Source organism: Clarias gariepinus, chromosome 27, assembly GCF_024256425.1.
Source record: "Clarias gariepinus isolate MV-2021 ecotype Netherlands chromosome 27, CGAR_prim_01v2, whole genome shotgun sequence".
NCBI lineage: Eukaryota > Metazoa > Chordata > Actinopteri > Siluriformes > Clariidae > Clarias > Clarias gariepinus.
In genome coordinates this window covers 8,891,637-8,909,404 of record NC_071126.1, presented here as the reverse complement: position 1 = coordinate 8,909,404, position 17,768 = coordinate 8,891,637, and the positions used below count along the sequence as shown (strand labels likewise).

The 17,768-nt window shown below is 35.6% G+C and overlaps 1 protein-coding gene across 2 annotated transcripts in view; it reads left to right on the top strand.

Moving 5' to 3' along the window:
- The window catches only part of LOC128514684 (kelch-like protein 29), a 206,952-nt gene that overhangs the window by 10,965 nt on the left and 178,219 nt on the right, over positions 1-17,768 (top strand). For both annotated transcript variants that reach the window (XM_053488488.1, XM_053488487.1), the window contains exon 2: positions 12,195-12,263. The gene's annotated coding sequence lies outside the window, so the exon portion shown is untranslated. The remainder of the gene's footprint in view (positions 1-12,194; positions 12,264-17,768) is intronic.

Below are 17,768 nucleotides of genomic sequence, written 5' to 3'. Positions count from 1 at the left end.
ACTGCATAAATATGCCCATATATAGGTGTTTCTTCTAAAGTGGACATTTAGTGCACATTGCTGCTATCATTTAAGCTTTATCCTTTTGGAAATAATAAACCGATAGCTATTCAGTAAGATTGACTGTGCTAAATTGCAAAACAAAAGTTGCATAGGATCCAGATGGGCATTCAAACTCAAGATGGCTGATAATGAGAGTGTCTGTACTGTACCAGCTGAAGGACAGAGAATGTCTCGCACAAGACGGAACGTTAGGGCTGAAATAATCTTTGTAATGTCATATTATATCATGTCGTACTATCTTGTTCTTTCACACGTAGAGGACCAGGTACAGATGAATAGCTAGTCTCTCAGTGGAATTGCAGTGCTGTCAGGTTGGTTGAGCTTCCAGCAGCAGGCAGAGGAATATTACACATGGACTAAAATATTGGTAAATCCATCAGGTAGCATGGGCATGTGTAAGATTTAAGGCTTTTTGCACGAATAGCTCAGAACACGGCAGTGGACCTGAACTTGCTAAAGTAACATCACTGAGCCGATGTACCTCTAACGCACTTAAATACACAGATCTTTTACTACGCTGTTATTTGTAGAATTTATATGAATTATGGTGGTGACTCAGTCAGCATGGATGTAGACTTATGTCTGGGGTTTCTGTATTGTTAAGTACATCATGCAGGAACGTTTCCTGTTTTCAGAGCTGAAACAGAATGCCTGCTTTGAGATTATATTTCAATAATGAAAACTCTGTGGCTAAATATAAAACATATAAGAATGTCTATTGAAAAATAAAATAATAGTTGGTCTAGGACAGATTTGTTTTTTCCTAGTGTGTCGAGTTTCATCCCACACATCCCACACACTGTAAAACATTTTCTTCTGTTTATTTTTGTTTATTGAGTACATATGGAGTGCTCTGTTCAGTCCTCTTTATTCCCCTTAATTTATCTAACGTGCCCCGTTCTTAAATGTGATTCCAGAAATGTTTAAATGATTGTTTTAATATACTGTAATTTCATTTTGCTGTTAGTTTTTAAAGAATGGGTGAAACCAAAGAACGGGTGCTCAAGTCAAACTGGGACTTTGGATTGTGCAGAATAACAGCACAGTTATGAGAGTAAAAACTACTTTTATTTCAATGTATAATCCCCTGCTGCACTAATGCACTCATCCCAGTGTTTCACTAGTGCTTGGATACCATCACAGTAGAAAGTGTTTTCGGGTCTCCAGAGCCATGATTGGAGTTCCTGCTTCACATCTAAAACGCTGGCCTCCCAGGAACTCAAACACAAACATGTGGAAACTACTTTTAGTGAGGTCAGGACTGTATGGGGGGATCTGGCAATAACTTAAAACCGATTTCCTGGAATTTTCTCAAGTGTTCACAAATGATTGTACATTAGCATATGTCTGTGTACAGTTCCCACAGACAGATGCAAGTTGGCAACAAGTTATCTGTTGATTTTTAATGATCAGGTGTTCCACTCACTGAATGTTCACAGTACTGGTTTGACTAGATGTCCCTCGTACAAAATTTCCTTCTGTTAATTAAATGTTTCTTATTCAGTTTAAATGCTGATGGGATTTGAACGTGGGTCATGATAAGTACATGGTTCATCTTTGCTAGACAGTATATTTGCATGACTTGCTAATGTCTTTTGTATAGTACTTCAGAATGTTTTTTTTATAATTCATGGTGTAAATTTGGTTTATGACAAAAGCCTACTTGACTTGACTTGACTAGAGAGAAAAATGCTGCTTATGGAGGCATGGGTTATAAATGAAGATTGTTATTGACATCATGTGGTTGTGGTTGCTTGGTTTCAGGAAAGCATTTTAAGAATACCTATACAATAAGGATCACAAGTGAAACACTTGGAGCTTACTGTATTTATAGAATATAACAAAGTGCTTATTTTTTGGATTAGATATTTGTGCATTAACACTAACATCAATGGTAATTTCAAGCTAAAATGGGCCTTGGTTGTTTATAAAACAATGTTTTATAAGAAGCTTGGCTGCATTTGCAGATCAATACCATAGAAGTAAATATGTCCTTAACCTAAATGTCATGGCCAACTTTTTAATGCTCTCGTCAGGTTTTTTGATAAACTTTAAGCCATGGATTGATTTTTGTATACTCCTTCCCCTTCACCACATGCATTCGGTTATGCTCAAGGCTCTCTTTGATCTGCTTAATCTTAATTATTGAATGAATTTATATTTCTGTGGCCTGGAAATTACTTCCAAGATGGAACAGAGCTGCATAGAGACTCCTAAAGCTTATGTGGTTTCAACAGGTGGATTTGGGTTGGTTAATGATTTTTGCAATTTCAGTGATGTTCAATTTGCAGACAGAAGAGGGCTCTACATTATTTCACACTGCTTCTTTAATGTTTCTACATTCCTTTTTTCACTTCTAGTACAGTAGTTTAATGTAGCAAGATCGCATCAGCCTTAGTCTTCCATTAGAATTAAGGCAGAAAATAGAAAAAGTAATGAATAATTTTACTTGGTAATATGAGGTGGCTGGTTTTCGTGCATGGTCAAAGGGAATTTGAGTGGGTATTTGAAATCCGTACAGCAGGCTCGTCCGTGCCTATCAGTATGCATTCGAAGTACTAGAAGAACTCTTGCTGATCAAAAAATTAAGGAAACAGAAATCCTACTTTCTATTGGGTCTAGAAGGTAGTCAGGAGAACAGATCATTTAAAGAATAAACTCACTGAAATTCTTGAGCATAGATCGATGTGTACTTATGCCAGTTACTTAAACTTGCTGAGTGCCAACATTTTGAGATTTAAAATGCAAAATATGCACACTGACCTGAACGAAAGGACTAATATACTTGCTAATGTGGAAGGGGCAAAAGGCCATGGGCAAACTACACCGTTTTGCAACTCTTAAGAGACTCTGTGAAGCACGAGTGGCAATCTGCACCTGATCCTTAACCCTAAAACTCCCACTACACAGTGCACATGGCCATAGCAGTGCATTCGTTTCCAAATCATTTTTAATAGGAGAGAAGTTTAACTTGATTTAAGTCCAGCTTCTGCTATTTATTTATTTTTAAATTCCTACCAGTTTATGTCAATACAGAGCACTGATTTTTAAACAGAATTGCAACAGCTTATTGCATGGCTTGGATGTTGTCTGATTTGTTTGCCGTTATATGTTCCAAATTGTTGGAGAAAGGATCGTGAGTTCTGTGTCGCAGGGAAAACGGAAAGCCATCTTCAGCTGCATCTGTAACTCCTCATGGTGCATTAGGCATGTACTGATATGAAATTTCTCATAAGGGAATATTGCAGGACCTTTCACAGTTTACAATTCGATCAACATATTTAGTCAAAAAATGGCCACATTGCTAAAAAATTTCCCCAGTCAGCGGTTGGAGTGACAGTTACGCATGGCATATTTTTCAAACTCTTATGGAACTGTCATTCTCTGGACAGAATTATGAAATTGGCTTTGCCGAGAACGATGCAGCCAATCTTGCAATGCTGACTTCTAATTTGTCCGAATTAAGGATTCTTTACAAACAGCTGTTGCAAGATATCAAGAGCATAAATTCCACCCCAAGGTACTGTCTTCATGCAGCTGTTTCTGAATCCAAAACAAGGGGTTTAAATGCTATGAATGATGACGGCATTCTCTAACATGGATATGTAATAAATAAAACAAAACCGGGTACACTGTAATAGTAAAATAATTAAAGACAGGGTGCTACAATGTGGCTTATCCTGAAACTTTTTATTCAATACCTACTTATATAATATATAATTATATTTAATGTATTAAAGAGTAAATGTAGTGGAACGTCCACCAGACATTTTAGTCCTTGTTACTGCAGTCATTCCCAACGGTCATTAACTGACTGGTGTGTCTTCCTTTTCCGAAATTAATAAGACAAAGAATTCGGCTTGTCACGCTACTAAGAAAAAAGAAACCTCAATTCTGAGGACTATTCCGGACAGATTGTTAAAAAAAATGCTGACGCACAAGTGCTAATTAAATGCCTTCTGCCGGTCATTCTGAATGAGTCATTACTATAGAAATGATAATGTACATTAAAATAAACTTTGATTTGAATTACAGTAGGCACTTACAGCATTCAGTGCCTTACTGTAATAGTTTGAGAATTCAACAGCACTATTAAACAACCAAATTGTCTGGTTTGTTTAATAGTTGATGCACGTCAGCGGTAAAAATCAACATGGGTACACTATAATTGTTGAAATTGTCAGGTATCTCGGCTTATCTCAGGAGTTTAGAAATACAGCCAGGTTCTCATTTGCACTCTTTAGATTTTCCATAATTTAAAAAAATGTCCTTTTTTTCTGCATGACACTCATTATAATCCCCTGGAGAACAGTTCAGATGGAAACAGGCTGTCAGATGCAGTTGGAAAAAGAAGTGATGCTGAGGCCTGTTATGCACTGGGGCATTATGTAATAATTTATTTGGCAAGTAAATAATTGAATCAGGCCTCAAGGATAACAGCTCCATCTAGGGCAAAAGTGCGAGCTCAGGTGGAAGCTCGCGCAGATGATTTATGATTTTCCGCTATGCGCTTGGCCTCTAAGGACAAATACGGCATGGTTTGGAAGCCAGCCATAGTGCACAGTCTTTCTGGGGTCACTCTTACCATTTAAATATCCTTCTCAATGTGATTCATCTCATCTATGTTAATGGTTCTGTAAGCGATGAGGTCGAGGACAGGATGGGAAGCATGTTTGTTTGGCGGAATAAAGCAAGCTTAGACTATAAAGAATAAAATGAAAGGAAAGTACAATGAGTTTTATTATGTCTGATCATATTGATTTTGCAGCTCTAACAGAAAACAATTATTCATTTCATTTTGAATAGTGAGACCTTGGACAGTTCGTTAATTTGATATTCAGTGAATGTAATAGTTCAATTGTTTCTCGCTCTACCAATGTGACCTAATCAGAATCAGCAAATTAAGACTGATTATCTCGTATAATTATGGGATGCATAATAATAGGGAATATGCATACAAAAATATCTGTATTGTTTTTTTTTTTATTGTCTGATGTTTAATTTTTGCAATATTACTAATATTTTTTATGTAAGTTGAATTACCGAATAAAATTGATCATTCATTATTAATATATGATTCTTTTAAAAAATAATGTTATTTGCTGCCTTAACTGTGTAATTATTTTGATCAAGGTCACGTAATTAAAGAAAAGGAAATCAGTATGTAGATGAATTCTAAAAGCAATAGTTTAGTTTGGCTCAGCACTGTCTGATTTTCTTGCAGCAGTGCCTAATGCCTCGGTTAGTGCTAAAAAAAAAATACATGTCTGCATTCTTGTGAAGAAACCATTACACAGCATTGTTTGAAACTGAAACCTTGTAATTCACTTTTATAAGCATTTTTTTTTGTCTGTACAGTGCCACTGCGAAAATACTAATTTTCACTAACATGGCTGTGGGATTTTAAACACCATGTAAGCAGGATAGTGTTCATTTTCCACATGGGTCGTCAAGTTACTGTAAGTACTGATGTAGTAGGTCTAACTCACGAAGTAGAAACAGCACAAAGTAGTTGGAATTGTAGGCATTTTCAATTCATCTTTGTCTGTCAAAAAGGTTACAAACCTAATCATAAGCATTATGGCTAATAAAGAAATGTTCTAATAATGATTCATTATTGTTGAGAATTTAAATGTGTAAATTAGATTTGATTGGTTTAACATTTTTGCCTATTTCTGTGTTTTAATATGATGATGATGATGATGATGATGATTATTATTATTATTATTATTATTATTATTATTATTATTATTTTAAATTAAGGAAGAAAAAGGAAAAAAAATAATTTTTAAACAAAGTGATTTCCCCCGCTTGTAATTCCATTTTTTTGTTGTTGTTGTTGTTGTTGTTGTGTGAAAACATAATAAACATTATCTTATCGTAGCGGGTCTCAGTATTAGGCAAATACATCCTCAGACAAACGACAACGTACAGTATAACTTTTCTCATCATGCTATTAATTTTCTTTTACCAAAAAAGTAACCAGAAAAATGAAAAAAAACAAAAAAACAACATGCAGGTAATACTAGGTATCCCATTACTGTTTCCACAGAATTTACAAGAGTAAGTTGTGGCTGCTAATCATCAGCCCTTGATTAATCGATCAGCAGATGTGCAGACTTCTATAAAAGCAGATGTTTTGGCAGTTTGCTGGTCAGGAGCATTCAGGTGTGTGTTAACGCAATGCCAAAAGCGAAAGACGCAAGAGATGATCTTAGATAAGCAATTGTTGCTGCACATCAATCTGGAAAGCGTACCGTGATAGGATGCCTATCTGTGTAATAAGTCCGGTTGTGAAATTTTCTCCCTATTATATATTCCACAGTCAACTGTTGGTATTATTATAACAAACTGGAACTGATTGGGAACGACAGCCACGAAGTGGTAGGTCACGTAAAATCACAGAGCAGAGTCAGCAGATGCTGAGACTCATAGTGCAAAGAGGTCGCTAACTTTCTGCAGTCAGTCGCTACAGATCGCCAGTCTTCATGTGGCCTTCAGATTAGCTCATGAACAGTGTGTAGAGAGCTTCATGAAATGGGTTTCCATGGCCTAGCAGCTGCTTTCAAGCCTTACATCACCAGTACAATGCAAAGCATCCAGTGCTGTGGTGTAAAGCATGTTGCCACTGGACCCTAGAGCAGTGGAGACATGTTCTCCTTAGTGACGAATCACGCTTCTCTCTGATGGATGAGTCTGGGTTTGGTGGTTGCAAGGAAAATTAAGACTTTTTTTGTGCCAAGTGTAAATTTTGGTGGAGGAATGACAAGGGTGTGGGGTTGTTTTATAGGAGTTGGACTCAGCCAACTCTTAATGCTTCAGCATACCAAGTCATTTTGGACCAATTTTGTGGGAACAGTTTGGGGATGGCCCATTCTTGTTCCAACATGACTGTGTACTAGTGCACATAGCAAGGTCCATAAAGATGAGCAAGTTTATGTGGAAGAAGTTGACTGGACTGACCTCAACCCAAAAGAGAACCTTTGGGATGAATTAGAGTGGAGAGTGCGAGCCAGGCCTTCTCGTCCAACATTAGTGTCTGACCTCACAAATGCGCTTCTGGAAGAAGGGTTCAAAATTCCCATAAACACACTCTTCGTGGAAAGCCTTCCCAGAAGAGTTAAAGCTATTATAGCTGCAAAGGTTGGGCCAACATCATATTAAACCGTATAGATTAAGAATTGGATGTTATTTAAGTTCATATGTTCGCATGTGAAGGCAGGTGAGCAAATACTTTTGGCAATATAATGTGTGCATGTGTGTGTATATGCCTATGTGTGTATGTATGTATGTAATACATAGTATTATATATGTAATATATACAATATAAATATGTGTGTAAATATATAAATCAGTGCCCACCATGAATTTCTTATAGCTTGTAATTTTACTCCTGCTGAAAATAGGCAAGACAAGGAAGCACATCTGGTTCCTGGTACCACTGTCACACTAGATTAAAATAGTATGGTACAGAAAATTGCACGTTGCCACCTTTATTTAGAAGACCCCTGGCAGCAGCACCATCACTGCACGTGGGAGACGAGGAGCCATGTCCACTGGCACTGGAAGCAGGCCACTGCAATGAAAGTGGTGTGAAGTAGAGTGTGTGACGTTGAGTGTAACCTCAGCTGAAATGGAACCTCGTTCTAACACCTCACTGTAACACGCTGGAGACGAGCTGAAAGCAGCGTAATTACTGTTGAAATCTGCTGCCAAAAATAGAAAGCATTGGTGTAGAACCAGGAAAAACATTGCTTCTGAAATGAAGAAGTGCTGTTTAATAATTCTGCACCCACTAACAGCTGCCGAAGAGTTGTTAGGAAATTGGTCAAACTTCAAAGTTATTATTCTTTTCTCCTGTAAATAAATTGCAGTCGCTGTTATTACCAAATGTCTGGATTTTAATTGCAGCATTAAATGCTATAACCTTAATCATGTAATTAAATTAAGCCTATGGGTTGTTGTTGTTGTTGTGTTTTTTTTTAAACCATGATACTCCGAAGTTTTTTCCCCTCTTAATTTTGTTTTTTCATAACCTAAATTAATTTTCCTGCTTGTGTTGTAAGCACAGCAGGGAAAAGTAGACCTCTCAGCAGCACTGCATATCAGGTTCTGTTCATTTCACCAGTCAATTTATTTTTATCAGTGTTTTCAAAATCAAGGTCAACTTTAAATCTGTTCACATGTTTTTCAAAAAAGGTCCGCTTAAGTAAATGAAGTGAACATGAAACAGGGTAACACATTATTAATGGTTCATCTTTATCTCATGGTCGGTAATTGGTCTCTGGTGGTTGCCAAGAATTGCGATTAAGAAATGCCATTAAATCGTGCGTATTATGTCTGCAGTTCAGTTTATCCACTAGATACTGCTTCTAATTAATTGATAATTGCAAAATTGATTTATTGCCTGAGTTGTGTTGACGGAGTTGAATAATTGCTACGTGAAGATTCTGGTGCGGTTTTTAGATAAAGAATTGTGCTCTTTATTAAAATTGATGGGTCCTAATCAAATACGTTGTTAAAAAAAAAAAGAAAATAAAATGAATATTTTGTTTTGTTGCAAAAACTTAATTCTCGTTCTATCTAGAGCATATATTTAAATAGAATTTTTTTTTGACATTTTTTCCCTGTTTTTTTTTTTTTTATATCGCGCTTTTATCAATAAAACTCGACCATGCGTTTATCATTACAAAGTTCATTTGTCATTAAAAAGTCTCGTAGACACTAATGCTGGGAGCAAGATAAAAGGATCAGAATTGGAAGCAGTGAGAGGGCAAATGATGTTGTGAGGAATAATAGGAAACCATTGCTGATTTCATGGCAAAGTAAACATGATTATTTGTTATAGAGGTGCGGTCTGGGACTCGGGAAAAGCTTGTACTGCCAAGAACAAAAGAAGTGATGTATAAGCAAACAAACAAAGCGCCAGGGGAATCAGTGGTGGCCGAAATCAACATGATGAGATTAACACTAGCTTTCTATGGTTCAAAATGCATTCGCATTTATTGTATTTGTATTATTATTATTGTATTACATATAGTTGCTCTATATCTAGGTCGGCCATAATTTATGTTTTACATTACCTACTATGTTATGTTATTTTGTTTTCTATATTTTGTAAATTTAAAATGATGACACGCATACCGTAATTACTTATATATGCAAATAGTTTTCTTCCTGTGGAGTACTTTATTCTATAGTAGCGGGATATGGACTTGCTGTGACCTAACTGCCACCACCTCCTGATGCAGCTACACATTTATACACTCAGCTGGCATTTTATTAGGCACTAGAAAGGTGCTGAATAAAATGGCAGCTCAGTGTGTTACTATCTGCAGGGTACTATTTATGTAACACTCCCTAAAACATAAAGGCATTGCTGCCTCTTAGCTTTGATTCAGTCATGATTACTCTCTGAGTCTCAGTGTAGGGCTGTCGCTATCGAATATTTTAATTATTGAGTATTCTACCAAAAATTTAAGCGATTAATCGGATAAAATGTACTTTTGCTTAATTAAACAGCAATGTAAAATATGTAAGAGAAATAAAGATTAATAGGTTTTCTTTTAAGAAAAATCAACTTTTGTTTTTTAAGAGCATTTTATTAAAAATAAACAATGGCATTATTCACAATACAAGGAATAGCTTAAAGTTGACTGAGATGAATTAAGTGCATTACAGTGCCATACATTCTTATTTTAAAGCCTTTTTAAAGTTGTGCAACTTGACTTTTAGAACTAAACGTTTTGAAATCTACAGATCAGGCACAACATAAGCCTTTACTGACCATTTTGAACGCTCCATCAAATCAATACACGGCTAACTGTTTGCGTCTCCTTCCGCTCTTCTTTATCGGTGTTTAGTGGCGGCCTGCATCCGGAAGCGCGCTGTGTCACGCCAAACAAATGATTGCGCAAAAACATAACGCAAGCTTTTTAAATGAACTAAAAGAAGCTCCGAGGCAGAAAATTTTGCCCTGATAATTTTTTGTAATCGTATTACTCGAGTTACTTGAGGAATTGTTTCAGCCCTATCTCAGTGTTTCACCTCGTTCTCCTTGTGCATGTGGCTTTCCCCTCAGGCTTCACCGGTTTTCTTTCCACCTTCCAAAAACATGCCAGTAGACGAATTGACTTCTCTAAATTGATTTAAGATATTAATACATTTGTAAATATGTGTGTAAATTGTGCCTGGAGTCCTTTCTAGGGTGTATTCCTGTCTTATGTCCAGTGCTTTATTATCATAAAGCTGAATTAATGAATTGATAATTTGTATAATAATGTAATTAATATAGTTGCATGCAACGATGACGGGCCCAAGCACCAATTTTCATAATTTTTTGAGCATGTTAAGACCCCCAAAAAGCCCAAAAGGGTGGGGAAAAAAATCCCTCCATTCAGCAACCCAGAGCCTTAACCGTGAAGTGAAATACAGCATAGCTAATTTATTACTATTTATAACTATTTTTTTTTGTAAATCATTACACCTCATATACATAATTGAGTTTTGGGATTACCTTATGATTAAGGAAATAATTCTTTAAACAAATAAGATCCAGAAAGTTTGTTTTATTTTGTTCGAACGTGGGTTATGAATCTTTTTGTACCTAGAAGAACTTTTAATCAACTGCGAAATAAATTCCATGACCTCCAACCAAAGATTTATTAGATGAACATGATTTGCCTTATTATTATATTAATATAGCACTACTAGCAGTTTCTCTTTTCCCATTTGAAAGATGAGGCACTCATGCTTTCTGTTAAGGTAAATAGAGACTGTTTTGAGTTCATTAATGTGAAATAAAATCTATCTGTATGTTTGCCAGCATTATTAGGCAGGTAGTAAACATTTGTAAAGAGTAATAGGCCTACAATGAAATAAAAATCACTTGACAAATAATTTAAGTAATACTATAAATACTAGAAACTTATTAAAATCATTTCTTGAGCTCCTGTGCCAGTCTCTTGTTCCGGCCATATTTAAACAGTGCTATCAAGCTTGTTGAGGTAGAAACTGTAGAGTATGTATAAATATGGGGTTTTATGGTAACCAACAGCAGCTTCTACATCCCGCAAGCACCAAGTGTTTACCGTAAAACCGTAATACATCAAAATCCTTCAATATGATATCACACTTCATTACGCATGACACTTTTCTGATGTACACTGCTTTTACGCTATGGACAGATCTCGCTTGGTATCAGTAAAAAGTGATGTAATCAAATTAATTTTTTCAGTAAGCACCATACATTCCTTTCCATTCCTTACTTATATTGTCAATAATACGATATTATACAAACACGAAATGAGAGCAATGAACAGTTAGGTAAAGAAGGTATGCTGTGTGTGTATGCATTTAAGGCCTCAGCTACACTGCTGTTGCGTCTTATTCTTGTTGAATGTTATCTCTCCGAAATCTAACTCAGACATCATTGCGAATTCAACAGGAACGGTTTTACTGTGTGAGGTCACACTGAATAAATTTTTAACACATTTTTCTGAAGTGCACACAGTTTGCACACTTCCAAAACCTATTATTCAGGTCACACGGCATAAACCTTTAACAAGTAGCTCTAGGAAAGTGATTACATGATTCTCCTTGTCAATGACTTCTTTTATGTGTAGAATATCCATTGGAAGTCCTTGGAAGAAGTTTGGAAGTCTTTTTTTTATAGTGGTGGGGGGGAAAAAGCAAGACCCCTTGTTGTTGTGTATCCGTAGCACAGTGAGCACGGTGCTGTGGGTTTACACAAAGCCTGTGTTGTGACTGATTCACACACACTTTGTGGAATAACAGGAGAAGAGCTGTTTACTTTGGACAAGAGTGCTCTTTTATGTGGCACCCCTCTGGTTGGGACGTTATCCCAGCAGGGGTACCACCAAGAGGAATGCCTTCAAAAACAAAGTAGAATTCATTTCTTGAACAAATGACCCACCTGGAGTGTGTATGGGGTTGATCTCATCTAGTACCAGTGCAATCTGCACGAGGAGAAGCGCAAGAGGGATGAATGAATCATCTAGTCCAGAATAATAGAATATTATCAAATGGAAGCAATGGCAGAGTTGCCACTTATAGCTTTCTGTTCCTTTCCCCAGATCTGTCTAATAATTTTGTTATTTTTGGCTTTTCAGGAACACCTGGCTATACTCAAAAGATCTCATTAGACTGTGATGAGCGTCATCATCTTCCACAGACTCAAGGTACCTCACTATCTGAACAGATCTGTTTTTCTTTTTTTTCTTCCATCAATATCCATCAAAAAAAAAGCACAAAGGCAAAGAGATGGTATGGTATTTCATCTGTTGTTTTTATCTGAGCTTATTCATTTCTTGTCAGTTGTTATATATATTATTTTTTTTTCCGTTTTTTTTTTTTTTTCCATTTTGTTGTGCATACTAACTTCATTTCTCTTTTTGCCTCTACCTATTGCTTCAACACTCAAAAAATTAATTTTGATTTATCGCTTCCTATGGTTGTGTGAAAATCCTGTCTGTTTTCTTGTCCCATGGTAAAATTTGTCTTTGTTTTTCTGGACTCTGTCCATAAATGAATACTATATCATCTGGTTCTTAAAGATACCCAACATAATTGAAGATCTTTAAAAGGCAATTTTTAAAGCATAATAAAAGTTTGAACCTTTATCCTGCATCCATTAGGCAGAATTAATTTAAATGGGACTTATTATGCATAATTCACTTTTAAGTCATTTTTAGACATTTTTAGACATTTTAGATAGTGCGCGTGTTCAAACAAAAAAGGTGAGAAAAAACATTCCTAGCTTTTTGTCCTTTTTCCATCTTGGTCTTGAACCCGGCTTAAACAACCCAATTAGATTTTTTTTTTAATTGTGACCTCATCTAAGAAGATTCTCTCCGCCGACTATCTGGTGGGACTTGGCTCAGCAATAGCTCACTTAGATAGACAATGAAATGGGGAATTTGAAGGAGAAGTGAAGTAAAGCGAGCTAGAGGTATTTAAAAAAATATATTTTCTGAGGGATATTCAGTGATAATTTTTCATGTGCGTCCTGTGTATTTCACGCATAAATTTGTGAAAAAAAAACAAAAAAACATCGTTTTCATTTATTTGCGTCCTCTGCGACGCATTCCCACAAGAACTAAAGTACAGCTGGCAGTACCACAACATAATCAGCTCTCTTATCCTCCGAAGTTGTTGTGTGGTTTTAGGCTGATGAAATGTAACGTTATTTCTGGCCAATAAAATCGCTTCATACAAAGGATTTGTTTTTGTTTACTTCCTCAGTTACTCTACCATCATCTTCATCGACTGAAACTGTCCATGCTAACTTTCTTGAAACCCATGGTGCTATGTTTTCACTAAATCTTGCACGAAATGGAAAAAAAATCTTGGCTTTGCTTGGCCTTTCACTGATGCAAACAAGTTTTAAACAGTTCGGTACAGTTTGGTTCATTCGTTCATATGCCGAAAAACGTTTTTGCATGCCTATGTAAATTTCTTGCTAGATTTGAATTCTTAAGGTAAAAGGGAGGGCATTTATACGCCGAGTTCTGCTGTGCGTAAAGTTCTCAACATACAGATGTGTAGAACTGCTTTTACTGTCTGTAAAACTAATTATATACAAACATTCATTGGTAATTAATACTGATAAATGTCCAGCTTGAATAAATTCTCAAATCAGGTGGTGTTGATTTAATCTTCTGTAACATCAGCTCATTTATGTATTGCTGGAGCGTTAAAAAAAAAAAAAAAACTGTTTAAAAGAATGTGAGTATTTTATATTTTTATATTTTTAAAAAATGATCACTGCATTTTTTTAGCTGGAGCATTTACATAACTGAATTAATCCATTTATGAATCACGATTCTTTTGTTTGGCAATTCCGCCATAGCTACACTGACTCCACAATCGATTTTTAAAAAGTGTTTTTACATTTATAATAGAGATGAACCGGTTGATTGGTCAGTGACCAAAATTAGCTGGTTTAAATTTGATCGGCCATGACCACTGAACAGCTGATCAGTCTCAGATATACAGTAAATCCAGAACCCTCCAAGTGGCGCAACATAAACAGAAAAAAATGATTTTTATCTGATTATCAAAAATTTCATGCCCTAAAGCCTCCGATCTGCCTTTTTTTTCTTTTTTTTTTCTAACTTTTCGTGCGCTCACTGTCAAGTTGAATTTTAAAATTTTGGACACATTTGAGGCGGTAAAACATCACCGTTTCTTTATAATCCTACAGTTGGTACACTCTGAACTATTTACACATTTTTATTCCATGTGGTCGAAGTGAATTATTTGGTTAGTTTAGCAATAATAATTATGGTGGATGACATAACGGAGACAGCTTTGTTTTTAAGTTTCATGTTAAACTTAAGAGTTTAAAAAGTTTAATTTGTATTGTTTTTATGCTTTGCTTGATTTTTTAAAATTTAATTTAATTACTTATTAAACAATTTTTAAAGCTTTAAAATTGTAACAAAATCTGGGAAAAATATTAATTATATAAATAATATTAAATAGAGATATTTATAAAATCACGACACTTATAGAATCACAATTTTTATCGAATCGGCACCTAGTTGTTCTGATACAGTATAGTATCGGGTGATTTCCATCCGTTTTGCACGTTCAATGCAGCATGAACCTGTTTATTTCTGGAATTTTTAGTAACCAGTTTTAATATGCATTAATTGTTTGTCCATCGTTTGTATTAGCGCCCAGTGTTTCCGGCATTAATCTTAAAAACTCTGGGTTTAAGCCTTTTCAGAATGTCCTGATACTAGGGGTTCTTGGACATTTTGCAGCAGGGGGTACTTTTGCTGCAAAGGACATTCCTTTGTACAGATTTATTATAGGCACGATTCAAACATTAAGCAAATTATTAAAGTGTGTACAGTAATATTTCCTCTATTTATTGGCCAACAAGCCTATGTTAACATTATTTATAGGCCTATTTAATTGGGATTATTAAACACATTTAGTTTACTAATCAGACAAAGTGGCTGGCTTGTAATTTCCACCACGGTAACAAAATAAAAATATCTCAGGCCTGAGGCTTCAACCCAACTGCGTACCTTTGGGATAAATTGAAATGCTGACTACAACCCAGACCTCCTTACCCTACATTAGCACCCGACCTCACTAATGCTCTTGTAGCTGAATAAACACGAAGTCCCACAGACAAACTCCAAATTTGGGTGAAAAGCCTTCCTAGAAGTTTGGAGCTTATTATAACATGAATCAGGGAACTAATGTTCAGGAGGCACCTACAGTATGGCTGTGATGCTCAGGTGTCCATAAACTTTAGATTCGACCATACAATATATTTTACATCAGAACATTTAAGTAGGGACACAGGGACTATATGTCTGGATGTTGTTAATTAATAATAAATAGATAATAACTATGGGTTAAATGAATTCATTACAGTTAAGACGTAGATTTGACATGTTGGGTTTTTATATTCTTGTTCTGTGGAAATGAAATTGTAAAGCTATTTCTCTTACTCTAGCTCATGTAAGCATGAGTGATGAATAGCATGTGCTTACAAAACACATTTATAGTAATTCACAGCTCACACTGGCATACACATTGCCAATGAGGCTTGTCTGGTCTTTTCGTAAGACCAATGAGGTGTTTACTAGCGATATACAACAAGAGCTAACAACACAACCACAGCTGCTTTTATGAACTGCAGTGTTTATTTCACACACATACACATGCGCACACATACAGTACACATGCACACACACACACACGCATAGGAATCTGGCTTTGTTTAGCTTTCCATATTGATATGTCAATTTTACTAAAATGTAAAGTCTGTAATGTACTTAATTATATTTAATGAGCATAAATCGAACATAAAAAATTACCATTAGTTACTATTATTTATTATTATACATCCATAATTATATATTGAAGTCTGCATTTATTTAAAAAAAAATACAGAAAAAAAGCTTTTGCCCAAAGTTCATAATTATAAATAATATAATTATGTGTCCTGTGTTAAAAACTGCATGCATAATATGTATGAAAAGCAGTCATCATTATTTTATCTTATTTCTTTATTCCTGTAAAACAAACCATGGTGGGGTTTAACATTGCCATCTCCATAGACCACCATGCTTACAGCACACACACATACGCGCAGTGATTAAGACATGTCAAGCCCGGCTGGGTGTGGGTGGTGCAGTGTCATGCCGGCCCCCTGGGGCATTTTGTCACAGCGGGGGTCTCGCCATGCCATCTCGTCTGGCCCATTGAGCCTAATACGTGTTAGTGAATGAGCTGCGTTCACAGGCCATCATGATCAAGCACAGAGTATGAGCACTTTTAAAGGCCATTAGACTTAGTGTTGTGCAATGTAGTGCAATTTGAGGAAATATGAAGTGTGAAAATATCCTGGCAAGCACTCAGGCACAGCGTTACAACCAAGAAATAGGTTCTGACACAGACGTAATCACACTCTTATTATTCTTAGGTTGCAGGAGATTGTATGAAGAGCTAAGGTGAAAAACTTAAAAACAGCACATGTTCAAAACAGTTTCTTATCCACGATTAAATTCTATAATTATTAATAATTAATTAAGACATATACTATATGGATGGTGTTTGCATTTTTTTTGTTTTAAAAATGTGTTAAATGTGAAAATTCCTGAAAGTGTTTAAATTAAAACACTGTTCTTAGACAAAAAAAAAAAACATTGGTGAATATTTATTTAGACTGAGGACTGCCGATATTCATCATGGATAAGAAGTATTGAGCATGATTAGGGCATAATTCAGCTTGGCCATGGACAAAATTTCAGCATTCAAACATAGCAACTAACTTTAGTAAAGTAAACATATAGCAAAAACTTTGAGATGAACTAATGATTTTTTTCAAGGTTGATTTTTTTTATTTATTATTTATTTTAATGATGTAAGGACATTTTCCATTGAAATTTCAAAGGAGCATGTCTTTTCTTCCCATGGCTCGATTGCAATAAAACAAAGCCTAGATGTTACCTCAATCTCGTCCAAATGCACCTGTGAAAACCCTATTAAAATGAGTTCAGTAATTTTTACATGATGCATGCACAAATGGACAGAAATTCCAAAAAACATCTTGATGTGTTCTATTACTCATCTTATGTTTCCCCAGATTATTATTTTTGCAAATATCTTCAATGTACAGACACACCAACTTTACAGTTTTATTATATGTATAGATAGATTGGAATAATAAGTAAATTTTTATAACTATAATCAAGCTTAAATGTCAGCTATATACATAGAGACAAGAACATTATAGATGTGTCATAGAAAGATGTTACTTGGACCACTACATGGTGTTGCATGTCTCTTGCACTGTATTGGAGCAATGAGTGCCATTCTCCCAAAATATATTCCCTCAGACTGTGTTTTCATAGTGGTGGAGACCTCTGGTACATTATATAAAACCCATAAAAGTTATGTGCTGGTGACTAGAGGTCACAGCCTACAATATGACTCACATTTAAAAAAAATTCTCATCACACATTTATATTATTTGCTCTTATCCAGAACATTTTACAGAACTCAGAGTTAATTTTCTTTTACATTAATCTCACTTTAAAAAACTGGGCCGTTGAAGACTTGGGGTCTTGCTCAAAGACATAGTAATGACAGCTTGGCAGTGCTGGAATTTGAACTTGAGAACTTATGCTTAATACGGCAATGACTTAACTATTGAGCTG